This window comes from Populus nigra, chromosome 8 (genome assembly GCF_951802175.1).
Source record: "Populus nigra chromosome 8, ddPopNigr1.1, whole genome shotgun sequence".
Lineage (NCBI taxonomy): Eukaryota > Viridiplantae > Streptophyta > Magnoliopsida > Malpighiales > Salicaceae > Populus > Populus nigra.
In genome coordinates, this window is record NC_084859.1 from 6,404,314 (window position 1) to 6,431,846 (window position 27,533).

At 38.2% G+C, this 27,533-nt stretch overlaps 1 pseudogene; it reads right to left on the reverse strand.

Moving 5' to 3' along the window:
* Window positions 1-5,878: 5,878 nt before the first annotated feature.
* LOC133701547 (uncharacterized) lies at window positions 5,879-26,300 on the reverse strand (annotated as a pseudogene).
* Window positions 26,301-27,533: the final 1,233 nt, after the last annotated feature.

Below are 27,533 nucleotides of genomic sequence, written 5' to 3' on the forward strand. Positions count from 1 at the left end.
CTTGCTAGTTTTTCTAGGTTGTTACACATCAGATCCTTTTAAGATAACAAGTGATATTGAATGTTTAGTAGAGAGAAAAGGGGAGTAATGAATGATCCTCTCAAAATGATCAATAAGACAGAGAATTTCTAGCATGTAAATGTATTGTGATGGGCACCAAGAAGGTTGAGCTTGGTAAAATTACAAACATTCTGGAAAAGTATATAGGCCAACTCGAGTGGGGTAGAAGCCAAGAGATAAAAAATAGCAAATGATGCGAGCCTCTTAATCATGTGGTCAAGCAACCCCCAGCGAAGATGATACTTCCCCAAGAAAGCCAAAAATCAAGTTTGAGAAGTGTGACACAATGAAAACCAGCCCCAAGGCACCAATATTATTAGAATTGAATTGAACGATGCCACAAGGTCAGTTATACCTTGATAAGTTAGATTTGATCTTTTTTCCCAACAAAGTTAACATGTTGCATTACGCAAAATACAAGTTTATTTCATAAATGCATGGCTACTTGCTTTTCAGCATGCATAACACTTATATAATGCTTTAAAAAACCCTAATGGATGGGCCTTTTATGTACATTTGAGCCCTTTTACAAAATTGACTCAAATAAATAATAATAAACCAAAGACTAAGAAGAAAATAATAAAAATCTGAAATTAATATCTTAGATATTTTAGAATCGGATTTGTCACTCCTAAAAAGTCCCAAATAGATTAGGAAATCTAATGTCAATGTGGAATTAATTCTGAAGCCTTCTTGCCTTATTGCATTTAGTTTCCTTGTTTTACATGGACAATAATGAAGAAAATCTTTCTATTTTTGATGTGCCGCAAATGATTCGAAAATCAGCAACAATGAATTCTGATGAAAATTAATGAAGAATGGGTCTGGTTATGTTGTCTTTCTTTTAATGTCTAGTTTGGATTATAGTGAATTTAAGGTAAATGAGATAGTGGATAAACTAAAATGATACTTTCATAAGTCGATTAGGATGCCACAAAGAAATTCCAATTAGGATAAAGATGCCACACTCTTTGTGATTAAGAGTGATAAGTCTAATTCGTTCTTCAACCAATTCTGGAAATGGAAGAACAAGGAAGAAAACTCTCTGAATGAGAAGTTGAAAAGTTTAATGTTATTGCCACAAGTCCCAATACATGGTCTAAAACATTATTATATACTTGGAACAACCCTTCAAGTCTAGGAAATACCAAAATAACATAATGGAGACCCATATAAATGACTCTTTTTTTCAAAAAATTAGACAAATAATAAATAGCTCACGTTTTTGACTAATAGAAGACATAAATAGACACGCAAAATTCAAACAACCATATGATACGATCCACGCAATGAAAAAACAATCAGATTCGAATTCTGACGTAAAAGGCGCAACTGCTCAATCTTACATCAATAGTCATAATTCTCAATTCAACCGATAGATTGAGTTGAAATTTTATGTGGAGTCTACTGACATGAATTCCTACATGGGCTTAAAATGTTAAGTCAATCGAAGTTTGGGAAGGCATCTCAATAGTGGTCAACATAGGCTGTACAAATTTTGTTATTTACTTTCTTTTGACTCGTGGACTTTCTATTTGGCTAGGATTCTTTTCCTAAAAGGATGTGGCAGCTGGTTTGGGGAATTTTCTAATCTTGTAATGATATTTAATGGGTAATAACTATTGCCGTGAAATTGCATAGTTGTGCATTTTTCATCAAAATCTAAATTTAATTGTTTTTTCATTGCCTGGATCATATCATGCCAACAACCCATTAAAGGTGCAGTTGGGCCAATTGCAAGAGCTAAGGCGAAGAAGCTTAAAGAAGCATTGAATGAGCTTGTACAAAATATATGGAGCAAGATGGACCTAGTGGAGCTTGGGAGATGTAAGGAGCATAAAGGAAAGCCTCTAATCAATCTAATTCAGGTCCAAGAAGAGCCCAATTCATGTGGAACAAAGAGTTGATGGTCTAGCCCCATAACAACCTTGTTAAGCTTGTTTTCTTAAAGCTACAAGGATATAAAGTTAGCAATTTATTCTCCTAAATAAGTAACGAAGTCGGCCAACTTTTATTCCTAAAGAGGGGAGGGTTATTTAGTGTTTTTCCTAATCTAGGAAGGAAAGTAATAAAATCAGCAACAAAGAAGGAAATTTGTTTGCTATTTGTCTAAGTTATATAAGGAAATTCAAGCTAATCAAGGAAAAGAAAGGGGCGGCAACAAGGAAACCAAATTAGATTAATTAGCTTTTATTTTCTCAAGTGATATGCGGCAAAACAATACCAGACTTTATGTTATTTTTATTTCTTTATGTTTTGGGTTATATTTGAGTTTAATTGTTAGTGGGCCTCATTTAAGTCCATATAAGGGGTCCATTAGGGTTTATTTTAGTTTGGAGTCATTCTTATACTTTTCATTCGCGAATCAATATTCGTTGGGTGAGAGTTTTCATTTCCAATAGTGTTGGTGCCTGGCAGGTACAAGTTATCTTTGTGTCACACTCCTATCAAACCTGATGTATTTGGCTTTTCAGGAATTGATATCTTTGCGTGTGGGTTGCGTGACCACGTGATCATGAGGTTCGCATTATTTGGTATTAGAGCTTGGCACTATTAATCAGGTTATGTTGTTATGAAATTTTCGTTTCTTGTTGTTTCCGCAAAAAAATCCTTAATGTCCAATTTCTTCTTCTCTTTGAATTTGCAGCGTATAAAAAAAATTGTTATTTTGTTCTGTTACTGTCTAAAATATATCAGTAGCATAAAAAAGAAAAAAAAAAGAAAAGAGTTTTCAAAGAAAAAAACAAATCATTCAAAAAGACGTTTATTGGTTTCTGCAAATCAAAAAAGATGATATAGATCAGCAACTGGAAAACATATTTCACACTCTATATCACATCCAAAACAAGGTATGCAACATGATAATCGATGGAGGTAGTTGTGCTAATATAGCTAGTGATACTCTTGTGAAGAAATCAAATCTGAGTTATATTAAACATCCTAGGCCTTATTGATTGCAATGGTTGAATGAATGTGGCGAAGTGAAGGTTACTAAGCAAGTGATTAGTACTTAAAAGTGCATTCTCATTAGAGCTTTATATCATCATATTGTACTAAAGTATCATTAAATTCCATAACTAAAGCATGTTTTATAATAATAAGTCTAATAATATAAGATATCTTTAATTTATGGTAAATGCTTAATTTTAATACAGGTATATCTCACAATTCAAAGGATTGATGTGATTAACTATTGAAAGTGAAGAGATAAAAAGAGGACTAAACTTAAAAAAGAGGTACTGGTTCAATTCAAGCTGGAACACTATTCAGTTATTGGATTATAACTGGAGCTGTAGACCTTGGATTTAGGTCTGGTTTATATGTATGGAAAGTTAAGACATAGACTTAAAACTTTCATGGGAGTCCAAGACTCAATTCTACTATTTTCAAGTTCAAATCTTAGTAACAACGGAGAAGTTGGAATCTGTCCTACAGCTCAGACACTATTTGGTTTTCAGCTCATATCTCGAGTTTTAGAAGTCTAAATGAGCTCTGTTTTTTTTTTGTTAAAAAATTGAGACAATTGCCTTTTGTTGAATAATTGAGACAATTGCCCACAACTTTCATGAATAGAAGGTGCTCGAATTATGATGTTAGCAATGATGTTTTGGCCAGCCAACAATATCAATAACCAGCCAACAATATCAATAACCAGCAACCAACAATGTCAAAAACCAGCCACCAAGTCAATGGTTGGCCACCAACTAAATAGTTTGTCAACCAATTAATAGTTCTAAATTTTAGCTTATAAAAGGAGGCATTCACCATGTATTTAGTCATCTTGTTTTCAGATCAAGATCATATTCTTGCTTTCTTTCTTTATATTTTTGTAATGCTTAAGTTTTGCTTTCATTAATCTCTTGTTTATGCTTTTCATCATAACTATGTTCTTATCTAGTTTATTTATGTTCTTCTTCATTATGTTTAGCTAAGTTAATTATGTCAAGGTGAAAAGGTTTTACTAATTATGTTTAGCTAAGTTAGAATATGTATAATATAAACTCATCATGGACTTCAATGTTTATATCTAAGAAAGTTTGCTATTAACATGTCTTATCTTTTTATCTTACTAATTATTAATACCTTGCTTGTTAAATGGTTAACTAGATTTGTGTTGTATAACACTTGGTACATCAAATGCTTGACCCTTCATAGTCTTCGGTCGACATCGTTGTTATGCGAAGAACTTGATTTGTTGTTAACATAAGTTAACAACATGAATGCCTGATGATATTTATAAGTATGGTGTTACTTAAATAAGATAATTAATATAATCATGTTAATACTTTATAATGAGCCATTAACGATAAATCATCCTATTGGAACCTCCTTTGTGTGTGGTTTCCAATTGAGTAATAAAAAGAGTTTATATTATATTTATTTGAAATACCATTAGTGGATCCTCTAACCTTGACAACTGTTTTTATCTTTGATAAAATCTTTACATCAATATCACATCTCAAAAGTTCTCTTCAACTTTTTTCCTTTTATTATTTGTAATTTATATAGTTCACCTCCTTGTGGTTCGATCCCGGTCTTGCCGGGTTATTATTATTTCGACACTTCTACACTTGGGATAAGTTTTCTTTTGGAAAGTATTCTAATGAGGTTATGTGTGATGTAGTCTCAATGCATGCTAGTCACTTACTGATGCGAACCTCGTGATCACGTGGTCACACAACCCACACGCAAAGACACCAGTTCCTGGAAAGCCAAGTAAATCAAGTTTGATAGGAGTGTGACACAAAGATAACTTGTACCTAGGCACCAGCACTATTGGAAATGGAAACCCCCACCCAACGAATATTGACTCGCGAACGAGAAGTATAAGGATGACGCCACAAAGCCAGTTGTTCTTCGATAAGTCGTTTTCAGTTCTTTAGAAAACCAATGAAGGGAGATTATCCCACCAACACATAACAAGTGCAGCAAAGAAGTTTATTGATTTGAAAATTGTGTAACCTTACATGTTTGGTTATGCCTTTATTTATATTGACTCTAGACTTAAAGAAACCCTAATGGACTCCCCTTAGGTGGACTTATATGAAACCCACTTACAATTGACCCAAATAAGTAATAATAACTTGAAAACTAAGAAGAAAATAATAAAAATCTAAAAATTACCATCCTAAATATACTAGAATCAGATTTGTCACCCTTAAAAGGTCCTACATAAACTAGGAAAAATCTGATTTGGAAAATTTATGTTGCTGCCCCCTTTCCTTTGATATCCTTGATTAGCTTGGATTTCCTTATTTAACTTGGACAAATAAGAAAACAAATTTCCTCCTTTGTTGCTGATTTAATTACTTTCCTTCCTATGTTAGGAAAAGCATTAAATAGTCCTCCCCTATTTAGGAATAAGATATGGCCAACTTCTTTACTTAATTAGGAGAATAAATTGTTGACTTTTTATCGTGGTAGCATTAGGAAAAAAAACAAGCCTAACAAGGCTGGTATTGGGCCGGACATATCAACCCCTTGTTCCACATGAATTGGGCTCTTCTTGGACCTGAACTGGATGAATGAAAGGCTGTCCATCATGCTCCTTAAATGTCCCAAGCCCCTCTAGGTCCATCTTGCTCCATAAGTTCTGAACAAGCCCATTCAATGCTTCTTTAAGCTTCTTTGCCCTAGCTCTTGTGATTGGCCCAATTGGCACCTCTAATAGGTCGTTGGCATGATTACGCTTGGTGTTGGGCTGATCCGCATCATCCCCTCTCTCTTCAAAAGGATTCGACCTCGAATCATTGCCTACATCAAACAGAGTAAGATTAGAAACATTAAAGGTACTAACACCATACTCACTTGGCAAATCAACTTTATAAGCATTGTCATTGATCCTCTTAAGTATCTGAAATGACCCATCTGCTTGTGGTTGTAGCTTTGATTTCCTATGGGCCGGAAATCTCTCCTTGTGTATAAGCACCAAAACCCAATCGCCGAGCTGAAAGACAATATGTTTGCGCCCCTTATTGGCTTTGGTCGCATACACACGATTCCTCTTTTCAATTTGTTGCCGCACACTCTTATGGAGTGTTTTCACCACCTGTGCTTTATGATTACCATCCAAACTAACCCTTTCATCAATAGGCAAAGGAATCAAATCCATTGGAGTTAAAGGGTTAAATCCATCCACAATTTCAAATAGTGAAAATTCAGTAGTTAAGTGCACACTACGATTATATGCAAACTTTATAAATGGCAAACAATCTTCCCAATTCTTTCAGTTTTTTTGAATGACAGCACGTAAAAGTTGTGTTAAGGTCCTATTAACTACTTCGGTTTGTCCATCTGTTTGGGGTGACAAGTAGTTGAAAACAACAGTTTAGTACCCAATTTTCCCTATAACACCTTCCAAAAATAGCTAAGGAACTTAACATCTCTATCAGAAACAATGCTCTTAGGGACCCCGTGAAGTCGTACTATCTCCCTAAAGAACAAATAAACAATGTTAGTGGCATCATCGGTTTTATGACATGGAATAAAGTGTGCCACCTTTGAAAACTATCAACAACTACAAAGATTGAATCCCTACCCCGTTTTAACCTAGGTAAACCTAAGATGAAATCCATCGAAATGTCTACCCATGGCTCCTTAGGTACAGGCAAAGGGGTATACAAGCCATGTGGTTGAGTCCTATACTTTGCTTTCCTACAAGTTATGCATTTATCACATATGCGTTGCACATCTTTTTTCATTTTAGGCCAATAAAAATGCTCATGCAACACATCCAAAGTCTTAACAACACCAAAATGCGCATCAACTGCCCCCATGTGCTTCACGTACAAGCAATTCACGCATAGAACAAAAAGAGAGAAAGAGAGAGAGTGTGGTGCTGTCGGAGCTACATCTACTCTGTCCACTGTTGGATTGCTCTCATTTCTGACTATGTTGTTCCTTCCCACCTTCTCTCAACATTGACCGAACGGATCTGTTATCCAATCAACGAGGTAAGAGATTGATCTCGCAATATTTCTACTATTCTGCATTTTCAGTTCTGGAACTATGGAGAAGTGGTGAAGTTGCAGCATAATGAATGGATTTTGTTCATGATTTCTCTTATGACTATCATAGACATGAAGGCATTTGCCATATGTGAAGATTAAATCACAGTTCTTTGGAAAAAGTTTTATTTTTCTTGCTAGTTTCAGAGTGGTTTGTCGTAGCTTGATCTCCTTTGTTCACCGTTGGATCGTTACCATTTTTGAGTATGTTGTTCTTTGGAACCTACTCTACATCTTGACCGAACGGATCATTGTTACAATTAGTGTGCTGGGAGATATTGGCCTCGTAATTCTGTAATTCTCTTCTTCCTTCATGAACTAATCTGCATCTTGTTGTTTATGAGATTAGGTTGCTGTTATTTCTGAGCTTAGGTTGCTTCTTGGACTCAGTTTATCTTCTTAGAATTTTGTTCTCTCCAGTATTTGTATGCTACTATAATGTCTCTATGTTCTTCTATGGAAAATGTTCTAATGGTTAGCTCTAACATTGAACAACGAAATCAAGTTAAGTCTGGACATACATTAAGATTAGAACTGCAAGATATGTTGAATAGCCATGGGATGAGGATTTCTCAGTTTCAAGCTGATTCTGATGTTAGCATAGAGAAACACTCTACTGTCCAAGCTTCTAATGTTGTTCTAGAAATGAACCATGTGTTGGGTTCTAAAGTTGATGAGGTGAAGGTAGGGTCTCATCAACAAGAACAACTAAAATTTAGACCCAAATTGAATTTTTTAAATGCTTTGAAGGGTTCTGATGTTGATGACAATGAGGGTAGCAAGACCCTTGGCATTAGTTCAGTCTGTAATTTGCACTTTGCTCCCCCTACTACGACTGATGGTCGTGTGACAGTAGCTCCTCCACTTGATGTGTTTAAAGATGGCTGCGAATTTTGGAAATCCACACTGGTTGGTCATTTTGTGGGGCAGAAATTACCGTATCCCGTGGTTAATTCTATTGCCAAAAGAATATGGGGCTCCTACGGTCTATCAGAAGTTTTGTCTTCGGATAATGGTTTCTTCATCTTCACTTTTGATTCTGTCGATCATGCCACTAATGTGCTGGAAAGAGCCCCATGGCACATGGCAAACAGGCCTTTGGTGCTTAAACGTTGGCAACCGAACATGCAATTTTTGAAAGATGATTTGGCCAGAGTTCCGGTATGGGTTAGGCTGTATAATGTCCCTCTCGAGTATTGGACTATTAGGGGGTTGAGCTGTGTAGCGAGTGCTATTGGAGTCCCCCTTCATGCGGATCATACTACATTGTTGTGAAAAAGGCTTAGTTACGCAAGAGTTTGCGTTGAGATAGATGCTTCGAAGATGTTGGTTAAGGAATATGATCTTCGCTGTCCAAATGGGTTATTCATAACAATTTCAGCTGAGTACGAATGGATACCGTCGAAGTGCAGTAATTGCAATGTCTTTGGACACACCACAGCGCTATGTGCTACTAATAACATTGATAATCTTAAAGTGGTGGAAGAGGGTAAGAGGAATCTAGGAGCTATGAACTCTAAATCTGCGGATAACAAGTAGAATCAGTTTCAGTGGTAGGTAGTTGGTAAACGAAACAAGGGTTCTATGAGTGGGGAGAATGCTCCCTTGGCATCTAAAGTGGGTAATTGTAATGAGAATGGTTGTTCAACATCTGGTATACATATGTCTGATTGTAATATGAATGATCATGCGGCATCAGATGTTCGCAATGCTGCTTTTCATGAAGATGAAAATCCTTCCTCTCCTCTTGTCTTGAAGAGTTTACGAGAAGACATGAAATAGGAGCAAGGGGCTGCAAGTACTGCTTTAGATCAAGATATGGACGCAATGGGAGGTGATACATATGAGGAACGAACCGATAAGGAGTTAACGTCAACGATCCTGACAACCCCTCAAACCCTGAATTCCACCGAAAGGGAAACTATTAATCAGTTAGCTATTAAGGTTAGAGACTCTCTAGAGAAAAAGAAAATGGGTTCAAAAGCCTCTTCAAAGAAGAATAAGAAATCTCGCTCCTCTCTAGGAGGCACGTCAAGGTAATCTTTGTGGTGTTGTTTGTACTTCTCTCTATTTTCCTATTGGGGAGTCAACCCTGTGGATTCTTATGGGTGACTTTAATGCTACCCGTAACCAGTTGGACAGGTTAGGAGGGTCTACTACGTGGGCTGGTACTATGGACAGATTGGATACATGTATTCGAGAAGCGAAAGTAGATGATCTTCGATATTCAGGTATGCATTATACTTTTTTTTTTTGGTAAGTTGACGTATGTATTAAAAGAAGAAAATACAAACATTATAAGGGGCATACCCCAGATTTACAATGATAACAGAAACATAAAACAACAGATGGCTACAAGCTAGCCACCGACCATAACACTGAAACCTCACTGGATTCGTTAGGGAAACCAATACAACCAGCTCACTAACAAATTAAGAATCTATGGTATTCACCCTCCAAGCTCGTTGGATCCTTTTGTTTTCATTTGTTGGTGCGACATTCCTCATCAAATCAAGCTTATCACGGATGATACATTCGATTTGATTAAAGACCAAATTCGAAGTTCTAGACATTCCAGCAAAGATCCTTGCATTCCGTTCTTGCCATACATGATACACTGTAGCTGCAAAACTCAGTTTACGAGAAAAATTGACGAAACTCTTGCCATGCCAAGAGACAATGGCCCATCGAATCCATTCATCCCAGCCTTTTGTCATTCTTGGAATGTCGCATCTGTCACAAACATCCCACCAGATCGCTTTAGTATAGGAGCATTCAAAGAACAAGTGGTTGTGATCCTCATTGTTGCGGAGACAGAGCGAGCATCTATTGGGACCATGTATACCAAACCGATGAAGTTTATCTTGAGTTGTGAGTTTCTGTTGGACAGCCATCCATAGAAGAAATGAATGTCTTGGAACAGCATTCTTGAACCACACAATGTCATGCCATTCAACCATCTGACGATGACGTCTTAGTTGTTCCCAAGCTACTTTGATCGAGAATCTGTGATTTGGTGAATCCAACCAAACTATCTCATCCTTTTGCCCCATTTTAGGATTAGAATTGGAAGGAATAGCTTCTATAATGGGGTGCCAGCCAATAGCTTGGGTGGTAGGAGTTTTCCATTCTGAGTTATGAATTAGCACATTCACCTTCGCGTTCTTGGCCATACCTGAATCATAGATGAATCTTTCCCCGTAAGAATCCGCGAGTGGGCTGTGAGGATGCCAATTGTCAAACCATAGAGAGGTTGTCATTCCATCTCCTATGATGTACTTCATCTTCGGCCATGCTAAGGATCTCAGCTTTAGAATCTTTCCCCAAGCCCAAGAGCAATTCTGTGGTGTCTTGATTGTCCAGAAATTCCTACCTCGCAACAGATTGGATCTGATCCAAGTAGACCATATTGAGCCATCTGAGTCATTGCACAGGTTCCAAATGTGTTTCAACAAAGCAATCTTGTTCCATTCTGTTATCCGTTTTATTCCTAGCCCCCCCTCCTTTTTTGGAAGACATACCTGATCCCAAGCCACTTTAGCCCCAGTAGTTCTCATATCTGAACCTGACCAAAGAAAGGATTTCATAATTTGCTCCACATTTTTAATTACTTGCCCAGGTAAGAGAAAGAGAGATGCCCAATAGACTTGTATGGAAAATAAGACTGAATTAATCAGTTGTACCCGTCCTGCATACGAGAGTGTTCGACAAGTCCAATGTCGAACTTTAGAGGTGATTCGATCCACGAGGCCCTTACAATAAACAGCCTTTAGTCTGGATGAGAGAAGAGGTACTCCCAAATATTTCATAGGGAGCTCCCCCTCTCTAAACCCAAGAATATGAATAATTTGCTCCTTCTCAGCATTTAACACACCGCTCAAGAAGATGTCACTTTTGTTTGGATTTGGATACAGACCTGATAGGTCTTGAAACTTTGTGAGCACCGTTCTGATCATACGAATTGACTTTACATCCCCGTTGCTAAAAATCATCAAGTCGTCAGCAAAACAAAGATGAGAAATTTTGTCCTTCTTGCATCTCCAGTGGAACTTGAATTCTTGGTTGGCACTCATCTTGCAGAATAGCCCCGAAAGGATTTCCATACATAGGACAAACAAATATGGCGACAATGGATCCCCTTGTCTCAGCCCTCTTCCCCCTTGAAAGTAACCTGCAAGCTCACCATTGACGTTGATAGAGAATTGACATGATGTAACACAAACCATGATCCAATCAATGACTGTTCTAGGGAATCCCATTTTTATTAACATGGCGTCAACGAAATCCCACCGCACCGAGTCATAAGCCTTCATCAGATCAACTTTCATAGCACAACGAGCAGGTCCCGTAGATTTATGATAGCCTTTCATTAGTTCCTGAGACAAAAGAATGTTGTCACTGATTCTCCGTCCTAAGATAAAAGCAGTCTGATATGGACCAACTAAGGATGGCAAAACAACTTTGATTCTCCCAGCTAGAATCTTAGCGATGCATTTGTACACTGTATTGCAGCAAGATATAGGACGAAATCAGTCAACCTTGTAGGATTAGCAACTTTAGGAATAAGAGAAATGGATGTAGCATTCATTTCTTTAAGCATTCTACGAGTCTGAAAGAAGGATCTAACAGCGTTGATTACATCTTCCCCAACTATGTGCCACATTCTTTTGAAGAAACCTGCATTAAAGCCATCCGGACCAGGGGCTTTGTTGTTCTTCAAACTAAACATAGCATGCTTAATCTCCTCCCTTGTTACATCTTGTGCGAGTAGATGCTGTTGCGTTGAAGACAGTTTCAAGTTAATTGCCGAGTCCATCACTTCCTCGTTCAGAACCCTAGGCATCTGATCCACTCCTAACACACGATGGAAGTATGCAATTACTTCTGATTTGACTGCCTCGTGTCCTTCGACAACCTCTCCATCCTCCCTTGTAAGTGATAGAAGCTTATTTCTATTCTGTCTTCCATTTACTGATTTGTGAAAGTAGCTAGTATTCTGATCCCCCAAGCTAAGCCATTGTATCCTTGCCTTCTGTTTGAAAAAACTCTCTTCAGCCCTGACGGTAGAAGCGTATAGACGAACAGCATCCCTTTCTCGCATGCGCAAAATTGGATTCTCATGCGCTGTATGCAGAGCCTGTTGAGCCTTATCCATTTCGTTTTTTGCATCTTTAACTCTATCTGAAATGTTAGAGAAGTGAGCCATATTGAAAAGTTTCAATTCCTGCTTTAGCTTTCTTAATTTGCAACACAGCTGATACATTGGACAACCCCCCGAATTCTGATCCCATACCTTCTTCACCAAGGGCATGAACTCGTCATGATCCATCCACATATCGAAGAATCTGAATGGTTTCTTTATGTTCTGATCATTGCCAATAACCTTTACCACCATAGGAGAATGGTCTGACATACCCGAAGGCAAAAATCTCGCTTCCGATAATGGAAAGTTCAGATTCCACTTCTCATTAACAAGTACTCTATCAAGTTTCCGCATGATCAGATTCTCAGGACATTGGTTCGACCAAGTATAATGCATTCCTGAATACCGAAGATCATCTACTTTCGCTTCTCGAATACATGTATCCAATCTGTCCATGGTACCAGCCCACGTAGTAGACCCTCCTAACTTGTCCGACTGGTTGCGGATAGCATTAAAGTCACCCATAAGAATCCACGGGGTTGACTCCCATCCATCACTACGACTCACTATATCAGCCCATAATGCCTCACGTAAGGAAGCATTGTTGTCTCCATAAATAATTGAAGTATTGAAACTGATTTTGGTAGCTAATATAGTGACAGAAACATGAATAGCCTGGTCTGACATTCCAACAACATCCACCTTCACCGTATCAGCATTCCAACAAACCCAAATACGACCACGACAAGAGAAATCATAATTATACAAGAAGGACCAAGAACGCAGAAGAAGTTTAGAAACATTATCTTTATTCTTGTCTTTAACTCGAGTTTCAACCAAACCAAAAAAAGCTATCCTCTCTTGATGGATGAGTCTACGCAATTCTGAATGCTTTATAGGATCATTCAAACCTCTAATATTCCAACATCCAATAATCATAGGAAAATAGAGAGGAGTACAAACAACAACACAAAGATTACCTTGACGTGCCTCGTGGAGAGGAGCCAGATTTCTGATTCTTCTTTGAAGAGGCTTTTGAACCCCTTTTCTTTTTCTCTAGAGAGTCTCTAGCCTTAATAGCTAACTGATTAACAGTTTCCCTTTCGGTGGAATTCAGGGTTTGAGGGGTTGTCATGATATCGGTTGGTTCCCCATCTGTATCACCTCCCATTGCGTCCATATCTTGATCTAAAGCAGTACTTGCCGCCCCTTGCTCCTGTTTCATGTCTTCTCGTAAACTCTTCAAGACAAGAGGAGAGGAAGGATTTTCGTCTTCATGACAACCAGCATTGCACACATCTGATGTCGCATGATCATTCATATTACAATCAGGCATATGTATACCAGATGTTGAACAACCATTCTCATCACAATTACCCACTTTAGATGCCAAGGGAGCATTCTCCCCACTCACAGAACCCTTGTTTCGTTTACCAACTACCTGCCACTGAAACTGATTCGGCTTGTTATCCGCAGATTTAGAGTTCATAGCTCCTAGATTCCTCTTACCCTCTGCCACCACTTTAAGATTATCAATGTTATTAGTAGCACATAGCGCTGTGGTGTGTCCAAAGACATTGCAATTACTGCACTTCGACGGTATCCATTCGTATTCAGCTGAAATTGTTATGAATAACCCATTTGGACAGCGAAGATCATATTCCTTAACCAACGTCTTCGAAGCATCTATCTCAACGCAAACTCTTGCGTAACTAAGCCTTTTACGCAACAATGTCGTATGATCCGCATGAAGGGGGACTCCAATAGCACTCGCTACACAGCTCAGCCCCTTAATAGTCCAATACTCGAGAGGGACATTATACAGCTTAACCCATACCGGAACTCTTGCCAAATCATCTTTCAAAAATTGCATGTTCGGTTGCCAACGTTTAAGCACCAAAGGCCTGTTTGCCATGTGCCATGGGGCTCTTTCCAGCACATTAATGGCATGATCAACCGAATCAAAGGTGAAGATGAAGAAGCCATTATCCGAAGACAAAACTTCTGATAGACCGTAGGAGCTCCATATTCTTTTGGCAATAGAATTAACCACGGGATACGGTAATTTCTGCCCCACAAAATGACCAACTAGGGTGGATTTCCAAAATTCACAGCCATCTTCAAACACATCAAGAGGAGGAGCTACTGTCACACGACCATCAGTCATAGTAGGGGGAGCAAAGTGCAGATTACGGACTGAACTAATGCCAAGGGTCTTGCTACCCTCATTGTCATCAACACCAGAACCCTTCAAAGCATTTAAAAAATTCAATTTGGGTCTAGGTTTTAGTTGTTCTTGTTGATAAGACCCTACCTTCACCTCATCAACTTTAGAACCCAACACATGGTTCATTTCTGGAACACCATTAGAAGCTTGGGCAGTAGAGTGTTTCTCTATTCTAGCATCAGAATCAGCTTGAAACTGAGAAATCCTCATCCCATGGCTATTCAACATATCTTGCAGTTCTAATCTTAATGTATGTCCAGACTTAACTTGATTATGTTGTTCAATGTGAGAGCTAACCATTGGAACATTTTCCACAGAAGAACATAGAGACATTATGGTAGCATACAAATATTAGAGAGAGCAAAATTCTAATAAGATAAACTGAGTCCAAGAAGCAACCTAAGCTCAGAAATAACAGAATTACGAGGCCAATATCTCCCAGCACACTGATTGTAACAAAAATCCGTTCGGTCAAGACGTAGAGTAGGTTCCGAAGAACAACATACTCAAATATGGTAACGATCCAACGGTGAACAAAGGAGATCAAGCTACGACAAACCACTCTGGAACTAGCAAGAAAATTGAAACTTTTCCAAAGAACTGTGATTTAATCTTCACATATGGCAAAGGCCTTCATGTCTATGACAGCCATAACAGAAATCATGAAGAAAATCCATGCAATATGCTGCAATTTCACCACTTCTCTATAGTTCCAGAACTGAAAATGCAGAATAGTAGAAATATTGCGAGATCAATATCTCTTACCTCGTTGATTGGATAACAAATCCGTTCGGTCAATGTTGGGAGAAGGTTGGAAGGAACAACATAGTAAAAAATGAGAATAATCCAACGGTGGACGGAGTAGATGTAGCTCCGACAGCACCACTCTCTCTCTCTTTCTCTCTTTTCTCTCTCTCTCTCTCCTCACAGGTCATAAATTGTATGCATTATACTTGGTCGAACCAATGTCCTGAGAATCTGATTATGCGGAAACTAGATAGAGTGTTTGTCAATGAGCAGTGGAATCTGAACTTCCCATTATCGAAAGCGAGATTTTTGCCTTCGGGTATGTCAAACCATTCTCCTATGGTGGTAAGGGTTATTGGCAATGATCAGAACATAAAGAAACCATTCAGATTCTTCGATATGTGGATGGATCATGACGAGTTCATGCCCTTGGTGAAGAAGGTATGGGATCAGAATTCGAGGGGTTGTCCAATGTATCAGCTGTGTTCCAAACTAAGAAAGTTAAAGTAGGAATTGAAACTTTTCAATATGACTCACTTCTCCAACATTTCAGATAAAGTTAAAGATGCAAAAATGAAATGGATAAGGCTCAACAGGCTCTGCATACAGCGCATGAGAATCCAATTTTGTGCATGCGAGAAAGGGATGTTGTTCGTAAATACGCTTCTACCGTCAGGGCTGAAGAGAGTTTTTTCAAACAGAAGGCAAGGATACAATGGCTTAGCTTGGGGGATCAGAATACTAGCTACTTTCACAAATCTTTTTTTTTATGAGCACTACTTTCACAAATCAGTAAATAGAAGACAGAATAGAAATAAGCTTCTATCACTTACAAGGGAGGATGGATGAGATGCCTAGGGTTCTGAATGAGGAAGTGATGGAATCGGCAATTAACTTGAAACTGTCCTCAACGCAACAGCAAGTACTCGCACAAGATGTAACAAGGGAGGAGATTAAGCATGCTATGTTTAGTTTGAAGAACAACAAAGCCCCTGGTCCGGATGGCTTTAACGCAGGTTTCTTCAAATGAATGTGGCACATAGTTGGGGAAGATGTAATCAACGCTATTAGATCCTTCTTTCAAACTCGTAGAATGCTTAAAGAAATGAATGCTACATCCATTTCCCTTATTCCTAAAGTTGCTAATCCTACAAGGTTGATAGATTTTCGTCCTATATCTTGCTGCAATATAGTGTACAAATGCATCGCTAAGATTCTAGCTGGGAGAATCAAAGTTGTTTTGCCATCCTTAGTTGGTCCATATCAGACTGCTTTTATCTTAGGACGGAGAATCAGTGACAACATTCTTTTGTCTCAGGAACTAATGAAAGGCTATCATAAATCTACGGGACCTGCTTGTTGTGCTATGAAAGTTGATCTGATGAAGGCTTATGACTTGGTGCGGTGGGATTTTGTTGACGCTATGTTAATAAAAATGGAATTCCCTAGAACAGTCATTGATTGGATCATTGTTTGTGTTACATCATGTCAATTCTCTATCAACGTTAATGGTGAGCTTGCAGGTTACTTTCAAGGGGGAAGAGGGCTGAGACAAGGGGATCCATTGTCCCCATATTTGTTTGTCCTATGTATGGAAATCCTTTGGGGGCTATTCTGCAAGATGAGTGCCAACCAAGAATTCAAGTTCCACTGGAGATGCAAGAAGGACAAAATTTCTCATCTTTGTTTTGCTGACGACTTGATGATTTTTAGCAACGGGGATGTAAACTCAATTCGTATGATCAGAACTGTGCTCACAAAGTTTCAAGATTTATCAGGTCTGTATCCAAATCCAAACAAAAGTGACATCTTCTTGAGCGTTGTGTTAAATGCTCGGAGGGAACAAATTATTCATATTCTTGGGTTTAGAGAGGGGGAGCTCCCTATGAAATATTTGGGAGTACCTCTTCTCTCGTCCAGACTAAAGGCTGTTTATTGTAAGGGCCTCGTGGATCGAATCACCTCTAAAGTTCGACATTGGACTTGTAGAACACTCTCGTATGCAGGACGGGTACAACTGATTAATTCAGTCTTATTTTCCATACAGGTCTAGGGGGCATCTCTCTTTCTCTTACATGGGCAAGTAATTAAAAATGTGGAGCAAATTATGAAATCCTTTCTTTAGTCAGGTTCAGATATAAGAACTACTGGGGCTAAAGTGGCTTGGGATCAGGTATGTCTTCCAAAAAAGGAGGGGGGCTAGGAATAAAAAGGATAACATAATGGAACAAGATTGCTTTGTTGAAACACATTTGGAACCTGTGCAATGACTCAGATGGCTCAATATGGTCTACTTGGATCAGATCCAATCTGTTGTGAGGTAGGAATTTCTGGATAATCAAGACGCCACAGAATTGCTCTTGGGCTTGAGGAAAGATTCTAAAGCTCAGATCCTTAGCATGGCCGAAGATGAAGTACATCATAGGAGATGGAATGACAACCTCTCTATGGTTTGACAATTGGCATCCTCACAGCCCACTCGCGGATTCTTACAGGGAAAGATTCATCTATGATTCAGGTATAGCCAAGAACGCGAACGTGAATGTGCTAATTCATAACTCAGAATGGAAAACTCCTACCACCCAAGCTATTGGCTGGCACCCCATTATAGAAGCTATTCCTTCCAATTCTAATCCTAAGATGGGGCAAAAGGATGAGATAGTTTGGTTGTATTCGCCAAATAACAGATTCTCGATCAAAGTAGCTTGGGAACAACTAAGACGTCATCGTCAGATGGTTGAATGGCATGACATTGTGTGGTTCAAGAATGCTGTTCCAAGACATTCATTTCTTCTATGGGTGGCTGTCCAACAGAAACTCACAACTCAAGATAAACTTCATCGGTTTGGTATACATGGTCCCAATAGATGCTCACTCTGTCTCCGCAACAATGAGGATCACAACCACTTGTTCTTTGAATGCTCCTATACTAAAGCAATCTGGTGGGATGTTTGTGACAGATGCGACATTCCAAGAATGACAAAAGGCTGGGATGAGTGGATTAGATGGGCCACTGTCTCTTGGCATGGCCAAGAGTTTCATCAATTTTTCTCATAAACTGAGTTTCGCAGCTACAGTGTACCATGTATGGCAAGAACGGAATGCAAGGATCTTTGCTGGAATGTCTAGAACTTCAACTTTGGCCTTTAATCAAATCGAATGTATCATTTGTGATAAGCTTGATTTGATGAGGAATGTCGTACCAACAAATGAAAACAAAAGGATCCAACGAGCTTGGAAGGTGAATAACATAGATTCTTAATTTGTTAGTTAGCTGGTTGTATTGGTTTCCTTAACGAATCTAGTGAGGTTTCAGTTTTATGGTCAGTGGCTAGCATGTAGCCATCTGTTGTTTTATGTTTATGTTATCATTGTAAATCTGGGGTATGCCCCTTATAATATTTGTATCTTCTTCTTTTAATATATACGTCAACTTACCAAAAAAAAAATTCACGCATAGAACTCAATGGAACACACAATCGGTTCTCTTTAAACAAATATCCATCAAGTCTATAAAACTTTCCAAAAGCTGAAGTTTCGCAAGCATTGTAAACATTAGCAAAATCATTATCATCCTTGTACAATTCTTTTATATGTTCAAATCCTAGAAATCTAGCATCCAAAGTAGATAAAAGAACATACTTGCGCGAAAGTGCATCAACCATAATGTTTTCTTTTCCTTGCTTATACTTGATCACATACGGAAAGGTTTCAATAAATTCCACCCATTTGGCATGTCTCCTACTCTACTTACCTTGCCATTTCAAGTGCTTCAATGATTCATGATTAGAATGTATTACAAACTCCTTGGCCCACAGGTAATGCTGCCACATCTCTAAAGTTCTTACCATGGCATAGAGCTCCTTGTCATATGTAGGGTAATTCAAAGCTACCCCATTAAGTTTTACAATGAAATACGCAATGGGCCTCTTATCCTGCATTAACACAACTCCTATACCAATACCTGACGCATCACATTCAACTTCAAAAGCTCTTGTAAAGTCTGGCAAAACTAAAACAGGCGTCAAACAAAGTTTATCTTTCAACAAATTAAAAGCCTTATCCTGTTCATCATTCCATTTGAATCCAACAGACTTTTTTACAATTTCAGTTAAAGGTGCAGCAATAGTACTAAAATCCTTCACAAACCTTCTATAAAAACTAGCAAGTCCATGAAAACTCCTTACCTCACTTACTGATGTTGGTGTAGGCCAATCCCGAATGGCCTTAACTTTCTCCTTGTCCATCTCGATACCCTGTGCAGTTACGACATAGCCAAGAAACACAATTTTTTCCATACAAAAGGTACACTTCTTAAGATTAGCATATAATTGCTCACTACGCAACACACTAAGTACATTACACAAATGATCAAGATGCTCATTTAAGTTCTTGCTATAGATCAAAATGTCATCAAAATACACAACAACAAACTTACCTATAAACGCACACAATACATGATTCATTAAACGCATAAACGTGCTAGGCACATTTGTAAGTCCAAACGGCATGACTAACCATTCATACAAACCATGTTTAGTCTTAAATGCAGTTTTCCACTCATCACCCTCTTTCATCCTAATCTGATGGTACCCACTTTTTAGGTCAATTTTAGAGAAAATACATGATCCATGTAACTCATCTAGCATGTCATCAAGCCTAGGAATAGGATGTCGATACTTTACCGTTATGTTATTGACGACACGACACTCAACACACTCCTCTATGTTCCATCCTTTTTAGGCACAAGTAGCACTGGCACAGTACAAGGACTCATACTCTCACGAATGTACCCCTACATCATCAACTCATCTACTTGCCTTTGAAGCTCCTTTGTCTCCTCGAGGTTGCTTCTATAGGCTGGGCAGTTAGGAATCAAAGCTTCGGGCACAAGGTCTATTTGATGTTCAATCCCCCTTAATGGTGGTAATCCATTAGGGATGTCTTCAGGGAATACATCATCAAACTCCTACATCAAAGAAATAGCCACACTAGGAATAGCAGAATCAAGATCGTCAGTGTTAAAATAAGCCTCCTTATACACAAATAAGATCATTGGCTTATTAGTGAAAAATGCAGATCTGATTTGAGATCCTTTTGCATAAAAATTAGGTTGTTTCTTTAATTTTTCCATACTACTATCATCACACGAGCTTACTTTCTTCACTCCTCTGTTTTTACCTCCACTCTCAACCGGTTTAATTAATGATTTAGGTTTAGCCGAATCTGATGGTTTTCTCTCACCATTGTCCTCACGTGAATTTTCACTCTTCCTATCCTCACATTCTTTTTTTAATTTCATTTGATTATCATACACTTGTTTTGGAGAAAGAGGTACAAAAGTGATGGTTTTACCATCCTTTACAATGGTGAACCTATTTCTAAACCCATCATAAATCGCTTTCCGATCAAACTGCCATGGACGCCCCAAAAGTAAGTGACTAGCATGCATTGAGACTACATCACACAAAATCTCATCAGAATACTTTCCAATAGCAAACGCAATCAAAACTTGCTTAGTAACCCTCACTTCACCACATTCATTCAACCATTGCAATCTATAAGGCCTAGGATGCTTAATACAACTTAGATTCAATTTCTTTACAAGGGTATCACTAGCAACATTAGCACAACTACCTCCATCAATTATCATGCTACATACCTTATTTTGGATGTGACATCGAGTGTGAAATATATTTTCCCGTTGCTGATCTACATCATCTTCCTTGATTTGCATGTTCAGCGCACGCCTTATAACCAAGGCCTCTCCCTCAACAGGATATGCAATCTCCTCATCACTACAATCCATCAAAGGTGGCATCTCTTCACTTTCAGATTTGTCACCTTCAGATTCAACCTCCCCATTGTCTCTTGTAAGCTTAACTTTTCGGTTTAGACGCTGAGATGCAATATGCCCCTTCCCTAAACATTTAAAGCATTTAATATCTCTATCACGAGTAGGTTGAGATTCAGATTTACCATTCCCATCCGTATGAGTATCCTTTCTGGCCTTAGGTGGTTCGGCCTTTGCATAAGGCTTTGGTTGGACAGCCCCCTCTCTCTTCAAATTCGGCCTCCATGTTGAGGAAGATGAAGCCGAATTGGTCTGAAAACGTGTATTGCCCCTTCTTGTTATTTGCCTCTCCACCTTCATTGCCATATGGACCATGTCCTCCAATTCCACACAATGTTGTAATTCTACAACATTCGCAATGTCCCTATTCAGCCCATTTAGAAATCAGCCATAGTAGCTTCCCGATCCTCAATCACATTGGCCCGAATCATGGCAATCTCCATCTCCTTGAAATACTCATCCACGGACCTAGAACCCTGATTCAAACCTTGCAATTTCAAATACAAATCTCTATAAAAGAGGTTAGGCACAAATCGCCTTCTCATCAACACTTTCATCTCCTCCCACGATGCTACCGGCCTCTCTCCACTCCTCCTTCTACTAATAACATTCTAATCCCACCAAATCAGTGCATAATCCTTGAATTCGATGACTACTAATTTCACTTTCTTTGCCTCTGAATAGTTATGGCAATTGAAAATCCTATCTACCTTTTTCTCCCACTCCAAATATGCCTCTGGATCGTTTTTACCTTGAAAAGAAGGTATTTTCAGTTTGATAGCATCCAAATCACCATCTAAATTAGCATGTCCCCCAACACTACGAAAATTTTCCCTTTGGCCGAATTGGCCCCTAGTTCTATTCTCATAATCCCTTTGGTTTCTAGGCTGCCGAAAATCTTCCCGATGGCCTAGGCCTCATCCTCAAAACCACCATCACCAATATCATCAACGGCCTCCTCAAAATCCTCATAATCAGCCCACCTTGGCCTTTCAGCCTTATTACCATTGTTTGCTTTCGGTTCAGCCCCAAGCTTCCTCACATTTTGGGTGCTTGTACCAACCTCGTTACCACGTTTCTCCACCCTATCAAGTCTGTCACACACATTTCCCATCACAAAATTCATCCTCTTCATCATCTGCGTCATGGCTTGCATTTGGAACATAAGTTCTCCCTCGGGATGGGGTGGTGTGTTGTTTTGATGGGGTGGTGTGATGGGGTGGTGTGTTGTTTTGATGGGGTGGTGTGTTGTTTTGATCTGACATGATAGTACCTACAAAAAATGGTTAGTGGTAAAAACAATTATCCTCACGTCGCTCGTGTTTCGCTCAAACACTCTTAATATCCTCACATGCTCACACCTTTCGTCTCACCTTCTTGCGGTTCTTGCGAAACTGAAACCAACACCAAAGAGAACCAACTTGGTAGCGCAATCCAAATATATATATGAATCAAGAAGCAATGAAAACTAGAAAACAAGCAAAAACAAAACTGCGATGATAGTCTCGCGAGTAGCAAGCGAGTCTATCCGAAATATGAAGAAAACTGAAGACTCGAATAAAAATAGAAACAAAAAATATGCAAAATGATGAAAATAAACTGCAATAAACAAAAACAACAAAAAGCAAGCGAATTTCAAAAGTTGACGCAAAACAGACTTGTTTACGACGAGTTAAGTCTGAATCTGGAACCTAAAGTAAATGATGTCCAATTGAGTTAAAACATCAGATATAGTGCGAAATCAACCCAAATAGATAGAATATAAAGTTTGAGCAATTTACGATAAGGTTTGATATACTGACGCAAAAACGTTATGAATCAGACCTGATGAGACCCAAAATTAAAACCTAAAGAAAACGATATCCAATTAACCCCATATTTGATATGTGGTGCGACTAGGACCCCAGTAATTAGAGTATCAAGTTTGAGCTAATTCCAAGGTGATTTGATCCAATTTTCTCTTGTTTAGTTTTCTGCGGCAGAATCCAATAAACATCTTTTTTGAACGATTTTTTTTTTTTGCTTTTCTCTTTTTTTTTTTTTTTGTTTTTGATGCTACTGATATATTTTGAACAATAATAGAATGAAACAACAATTTTTTTTATATGCCGCAAATTCAAGGAGAACAAGAAAGTGGATACTAAGGAATTTGTTTTGCGGAATCAACAAGAAACAAAAATTTCATAAGGATATAACCTGATTAATGGAGCCAAGCTCTAATACCAAATGATGTGAATCTCGTGATCATGTGGTCACGCAACCCACACGCAAAGACACCAATTCCCGGAAAGCCAAGTAAATCAGGTTTGATAGGAGTGTGACACAAAGATAACTTGTACCTAGCAACCAACACTATTGGAAACGGAAACCCTCACCCAACTAATATTGACTCGTGAACAAGAAGTATAAGGATGACGCCACGAAGCTAGTTGTTCTTCGATAAGTCATTTTCAGTTCTTTAGAGAACCAAGGAAGGGAGATTATCCCACCAACACATAACAAGTGCAGCAAAGAAGTTTATTGATTTGAAAATTGCATAACCTTACATGTTTGGTTATGCCTTTATTTATACTGACTCTAAACTTAAAGAAACCCTAATGGACCCCCCTTAGGTGGACTTATATGAAGCCCACTTACAATTGACCCAAATAAGTAATAATAACTCGAAAACTAAGAAGAAAATAATAAAAATCCAAAAATTACCATCCTAAATATGCTAGAATCAGATTTGTCACCCTTAAGATGTCCTACATAAACTAGGAAAAATCTTATTTGGAAAATTTGTGTTGCTGCCCCCTTTCCATTGATATCCTTGATTAGCTTGGATTTCCTTGTTTAACTTGGACAAATAAGAAAACAAATTTCCTCCTTTGTTGCTGATTTAATTACTTTCCTTCCTATGTTAGGAAAAACATTAAATAGTCCTCCCCTCTTTAGGAATAAGATATGGCCAACTTCCTTACTTAATTAGGAGAACAAATTGCTGACTTTTTATCCTTGTAGTATTAGGAAAAAAAAAACAAGCTTAATAATGCTGGTATTGGGCCGGACATATCAACCCCTTGTTCAACACGAATTGGGCTCTTCTTGGACCTGAACTGGATGAATTAAAGGCTATCCATCATGCTCCTTAAATGTCCCAAACCCCTCTAGGTCCATCTTGCTCCATAAGTTCTGAACAAGCCCATTCAATGCTTCTTTAAGCTTCTTTGCCCTAGCTCTTGTGATTGGCCCAATTGGCACATCTAATGGGCCGTTGGCATGATTACACTTGGTGTTGGGCTGATCTGTATCTCTTACTTTTGGAGCGTCCATGACAGTATGATCGGAAGGCGATTCATGATGGGTTTAAAAATAGGTTCACTATTATAAAGGATGATAAAACCATTACTCTTGTACCTCTTTCTCCAAAACAAGTGTATGATGATCAAATAAAATTAAAAAGGGAGTGTGAGGATGGGAAGAGTGAAAATTCACGTGAGGACAATGGTGAGAGAAGACCATCAGATTTGGGTAAACCTAAATTATTAATTAAACCGGTTGAGAGTGGAGGTAAAACCTGAGGAGTGAAGAAAGTAAGCTTGTGTGATGATAATAGTGTGGAAAAATGAAAGAAACAACCTAATTTTTATGCAAAAGGAGCTCAAATTATATATGTGTTTTTCACTAACAAGCTGATGATCTTACTTGATTATGCTATTCCTAGTATGGTTGTTTCTTTGTTGTAGGAGTTTGATGATGTATTCCCTGAAGAAATCCCTAGTTGATTACCACCATTAAGGGGAATTGAACATTAGATTGACCTTATACCAAGAGCTTCAATTCCTAATCGACCGGCCTATAGAAGCAACCTCGAAGAGACGAAGGAGCTCCAAAGGCAAATAGATGAGTTGATGATGAAGGGGTACATTCGTGAGATTATGAGCCCTTGTGTCATGCCAGTGTTACTTGTGCCTAAAAAAGATGGAACATGGAGGATGTGTGTTGACTGTCGTGCTGTCAACAACATAATAGTAAAGTATCAACATCCTATTCCTAAGCTTGATGACATGCTAAATGAGTTACATGGATTATATATTTTATTTAAAATTAACTTAAAGAGTGGGTACCATCAGATTAGAGGATGAATGATGGTGATGAGTGGAAAACTACATTTAAGACTAAGCATGGTTTGTATGAATGGTTTAGTCATGCCGTTTGGAGTTACAAATGCACGTAGTATGTTTATGTGTTTAATGAATCATGTATTGTGTGCATTTATATGTAAGTTTGTTGTTTTGTATTTTGATAACATTTTGATTTATAGCAAGAACTTAAATTAGCATCTTGATCATATGCGTAATGTGCTTAGTGTATTGCGTAGTGAGCAATTGTATGCTAATCTTAAGAAGTACACCTTTTGCTTGGAGAAAATTGTGTTTCTTGGCTATGTTATAACTGTGCAGGGTATCGAAATGGATGAGGAGAAAGTTAAGGTCATTCGGGATTGGCCTACACCAAAATCGGTAAGTGAGGTAAAGAGTTTTCATGGACTCATTAGTTTTTATAGAAGGTTTGTGAAGAATTTTAATAATATTGTTGCACCTTTAACTGAAATTGTGAAAAAGTATGTTGGATTTAAATGGAATGATGAACTGATGAGGATCAGCTCAACACCAAGCATAATCATGCCAACGACCCATTAGAGGTGCAATTAGGCCAATTAATAGAGTTAGAGCAAAGAAGATTAAAAGAGTATTGAATGCAATTGTACATAATATATGGAGCAAGATGGACCTAGAGGAGCTTGGGAGATCTAAAGAGTATGAAGGGCAGCCTCTAATTCATCTAATTTAGGTCCAAGAAGAGCCCAATTCGTGTAGAACAAGAAGTTAATGGTCTGCCCCATAACAACCTTGTTAGGCTTGTTTTCCTAATGCTAATACCCATCCATGGCTGCTTGGGAATAGGTAATGGCATATAGCACTCAACACATCTCTCAATCACCTTGTGAACATCCTTCAACATGATAGGCCAATAAAAATGTTCTTTTAACAGCTCATAAGTCTTCTTTTCACCAAAATGACCACTAAGACCGCCACCATAAACCTTTCGCACAAGCAACTCCTGTAAAGAACCTAAAGGAATACACATTCCACCCATCTTGAACAAGTAACCTTCATGCATAAAGAACCCTTCACAAGCTCCCTTAGCATATTCAACAATCACATTAACAAAGTTGGAATCATTAGCATATTGATACTTCACTTGTTCAAAACCCATTAACCTTGCATTCAACATAAAAATCAGTGCATATCTCCTAGAAAGAGCATCGACAATTACATTAACTTGCCCCTTCTTATACTTGATGACATATGAAAATGACTCCACAAACTCTACCCACTTAGCATAACTTTGGTTCAGCTTGTTTTGACCCTTAATATTACTTAACTTCAAAGATTCATATCACAACAAACTCCTTTGGTAATAAGTAGTGCTACCATACCACTAGAGCTCAAATTAAGGCATAGAACTCGTCATAAGTTGAGTAGTTCAATTGTGCACCATTTTACTTTTCACTAAAGTATGTAATATGCCTCCTTTGTTGCAACACAGCCCTAATTCCAACCTTAGAAGCATCATACTCTATCTTAAACGTCTTAGCAAAATCTAGAAGTGCTAAAATAGGAGTAGTACATAACTTCTCTTTAATAAACTCAAAAGACTTTTATGTATTCTCACTCTACTGAAACTCATTTCCCTTTTTCACACATTCGATCAAAGGTGCAACTATAGAACTGAAGTTATTCACAAATCACCGATAAAATGAACTTAAGCCATGGAAACTCCTCATATTAGCAATGCTAGAAGATTTTGGCCAATCTTTAAATTGCTTTTATCTTTTCTTCGTCAACCTTAATCCCACTACTAGAAATGATATAACCAAGAAACACAACACTTTCTTGATAGAAATGACATTTCTCTAGTTTCTCATTTAATTTGGCATCTCCTAAAGTTTCAAATATAGCCTTATGATGCTCCACCTGATCATAAAAAATTCTACTATACACAAAAATATCATCAAAATACACAACAACAAACAATCCAATATGCTTCCACAAAACATGATTCATAAGTCACATAAATGTACTAGGTGAGTTAGATAGCCCAGATGGCATTACCATCCATTCATACAGCCCGTGTTTAGTTTTAAATATTGTTTTCCACTCATCCCCCTCTTTCATCCTAATCTGATGATAACCAATTATCAAATCAATTTTACAAAACAATGCAGCACCATGTAGTTTCAAGCAAATCATCAAGTCTAGGTATAGAAAATCGATGCTTAACTATTATCTCATTGATTGCGTGACTATCCACACACATCCGCATGGTTCCATCCTTCTTCGGCACAAGTAAGGTAGGCATATAATATGGACTCAGTGACTCTCACACATAACTCTTCTCTAAGAGCTCACCAACCTGCCTTTGAATCTCCTTTGGCTCCTCTGGATT